We start from the raw sequence: 3,508 nt of genomic DNA on the forward strand, positions 1-3,508 counted from the left end.
GGGCCCCTTCGTCTCCCGGCGCGGCGGCGCGGGCTGAGGGGAGCGGGCCGCCTGCCGTCGCCCTCCCGCTCCCTCCTTCTCCGTTGGAGGAAGGTAAGGGGCTGCCGGCGTCGGTGAAGGAGCCGTTGCGGCGGAGCGCTTCTCGCCCGGAGCGCGCGTCCGGCGCTCGCGGAGGGGCTGAGGTCCGCCGGCCTCGCTGGCGGCCGGTTTGCGCGGCCTGTTGCGGGAGGAGAGCCTCGGAGCGCCCGCGGCGGGGGGGCGAGCGACTCCGATATCCGTCGCGGGTGTCTTCGAAAGCTGCGAGTACCATTAGTGTCTCGAAACGGAAAATAAGAATGAGAAAACTCTTAGGCGTCATTTCTGCCTCTTTCGGTGTAGCCCAGAGCTAAGGATCCTCTTCTGGCTACTGCTGCTTAGCAAGGGCAGGAGGAAAAAACAATTAATGTTTACCTTCTTCGGTCTACTGCGATTTTAATAGTGTTTGTGTTCTCAAGATGTGCATTCCTTTTGAAAATTTATTTTCTCTGATGGCGACTACCTGTTAGTCATCTCTGAGATGCCTAACTACTGGAAAAAATGGACAGTGACTTAGCCATTGGGTAAAGATGGACTCTGGAATTTAAGTTTTTGCCCAGTGAATTAACAGCCTCTTACACAAATTTTTCAGTTATCCTACTAAAAGTATTAACTTGGTGCATTAAAGGGAAACCTGCTGTTAAGTTATATAGAAGGATAAGGTAAACAACAAATAGCTGTCACAGACATAAGTAATGGCACTCTCAGGTATTTACTGTCACCATATGTTTGTCTCTTTTAGCGACCATAAATGCAGCAGTGTGAGGGCCAGAACAACTTCTCCAGGCTACCCTGATCAAATTCTGTTAGGTCAGGATTGAGGATATCCTTCAGATATGGAAAACGAGGAAGTCTTTCAAGACTGATAACCAGACAGATTAGTCTGGCCTCAGGAAGGGGGATTTAGAAAGGTGTAGTGATTTTTTTTTTTTTTAATCAATTATGCTAAACTCTCTCATACTTGCATTAATAATTATTGTTCTGTATGCATAAATCTTAAATAAGCATTTCTGCCTAGTATTTATAAGCCTGATATATTTTCTTAAAACAGTACTGCATAAATTGATTTTACTTCTCTCTTTAAAAAGGTAGGAAAGGTAAAAACCTAACAGTCTGAAAAAGCGTATTTGTCAGTACTCTAACCAGCTGCAGTGAAGCGGTGGTTCTCCCTGCCCTGCCCAAGGGCTATTTTGAGGGAAGGTGGTGACGACTTCTTGGTATGAGTGGCAGTACTTCACCTAGAGTGTTTCTGACTGGTTTGAAGAGTGTTTCAATTCACCTAGTCGCAGCCAGCCAGCCAGAGATCTTAAAGCAGCTAAAATCAAGCCCGGCAGTGGCTGTGGTGCTTTTACTAATTTGTGCTTCTTATGAAAAGTGCCAGTTGACTAGTGTCTGGTTTGTTCTGCACTGACTCAGTTACTAGTACAGATGTTCAACTCCCTTACTCCAGAAGGCATATGCAACTGATCACATAGGCAGAGCAGAAATAAAGTTAGGTGCAAGTAACACGCTTATAGTATCTTCGTGTGTGCAAATGGGTACAAATACATATGTTTAGTATATATCTTCTAATGTTCAAATTGAAAACATCCTTTTCTACGATTCATAGATGGGCACTCAGCCAGAGCTTAGTAAAACTGGATGTTGTTACACTGCAAAGAAGCAGTGATGCTCCTGTTACTGGCTGGCTAGCAGCGTGTTTGTTTTGCAGACATCAAAGAACTTTACAAACTTTCTGTATTTATAGAAAGTCTTGTATTATCCCCACCCTGTGGCTAGAGAATCTGAGGGCAGATGGGGTAAGTAACTTATCCAATTCATGACTTGTATTTTGTTCACTCAGCACTTGACTTTAGCCAGGTATAACTTGATAGCTAGCAGGCCCTAAACTAGCCAGACCCATCGATGGAGCATTGTATGTAATTACCATTAACCTGTTGCTAGCATAGTAGTATGATTTTCTCTGCTGTAGAGAGCACTCAGGTCTTCAGAAATGGATGTGTGTGCTGCTTTACTAATGTGTAATGAAAACTTATAAAAAGTTAACTCATGAAAACCAAGCTTCATTGTGTCCTCTCTTTCTCCAAGCTGTACTGAATGTATATGTCGCCTTTTGTTCCAGGTGCAGAGCATGGAGAATGATGAACTTCCGCCAGAGGATGGGATGGATTGGTGTGGGGTTGTACTTGTTAGCAAGTGCTGCAGCTTTTTATTACGTCTTTGAAATCAATGAGACTTACAACAAACTAGCACTGGAGCACATTCAGCAACACCCCAAGGAACCACAGGAAGGAACCACATGGATGCACTCCTTAAAAGTACGACTGCTATCCTTGCCTTTTTGGCTGTGGACTATAATATTTTTAATACCATATTTACAGATGTTCTTGTTCCTCTATTCCTGTACAAGAGCTGACCCCAAAACTGTTGGGTATTGCATCATTCCTATCTGCTTGGCTGTTATTTGCAATCGTCATCAAACATTTGTGAAGGCCTCAAATCAGATCAGTAGATTACAACTGATTGACACTTAGCTCAATTTCTACTTTCTGTAGCTGTTTTGAAGCAATTGCATATGCCTGATCTAATCACAAGACTGAAGTTCTGAGTGAAGGCTGGAAAAAGCCTTTTCTTTCAAACTGTTAAGCAATGAAAAGAGTGACTGTTTTCTATTTAAAAAAAAAAAGAAAAAAAGTAACTACAAAGGTTTTTAAATATGGGTCTATCAGAATGGCCAGAGTGGGAGAGCCCTACGTGACACTTGATGGAAGTATTCCTCATTTTGCCTTAATGATGCAAAATTGCAACACTCCATCTGAAACGTCCTGTGGGGAAATAAGTTTCTGGTCCATGACTTTACTCCTCTGTGCAAAAAAGTGATTTCCTATGTTTTCCCTTGGAGTAAAATCAATGAAAAGATACTTCTTCTGTGGTAAATGTAAAAGGAAAAAAAAATCAGAACATGATTATAAAAGTTGCACTTAATACAATTCTTTGCCTTTTTTTTTTTAAAGTAATTAGTATCTACATCAGTGCTGGTTTTTAATGATTTTTTTTAAAAATAAGTTTAGATACAAATACAGGAAGCAAAGAATAAAGTTTCTGCAAACCTTTAAAGGGAAAAAGGTACTTTTTTTTTTTCCTGTGGTAGCATACTTTTTTTCAGTGACCACAACAGTACCATGTTGTAGTAGGTAGGCAGTGAGGAGAGGCATAAGCCTGGAGGTTGGTGCTTTAAATTCTTTTCCTACAATGTCAAAAGCAGCTTATGCTGGCATTGGCCCATACTCTGCACAAAACTTCATTTGTGTTTCCTTCTCCTATCTATAGAAATCTCCTTTGATAAAATTACAAGTGACTGGAATTTACTACCATTCTAATTTCACTCTGGACATGATGCAAAACTGTGTTCTGGGAGCACTGATGCATTAGG

General features: G+C 41.8%; 1 long non-coding RNA gene across 1 annotated transcript; it reads left to right on the plus strand.

Annotated features, from left to right (window-relative positions):
- LOC104841877 lies at window positions 1–2,769 on the plus strand. The gene is made up of 2 exons (XR_775412.1): window positions 1–93; window positions 2,198–2,769. It is a non-coding gene; the product is annotated as an uncharacterized LOC104841877 (long non-coding RNA).
- Window positions 2,770–3,508: the final 739 nt, after the last annotated feature.

Source organism: Haliaeetus leucocephalus, unplaced genomic scaffold (genome assembly GCF_000737465.1).
Source record: "Haliaeetus leucocephalus isolate CR32 unplaced genomic scaffold, Haliaeetus_leucocephalus-4.0 Scaffold932, whole genome shotgun sequence".
Lineage (NCBI taxonomy): Eukaryota > Metazoa > Chordata > Aves > Accipitriformes > Accipitridae > Haliaeetus > Haliaeetus leucocephalus.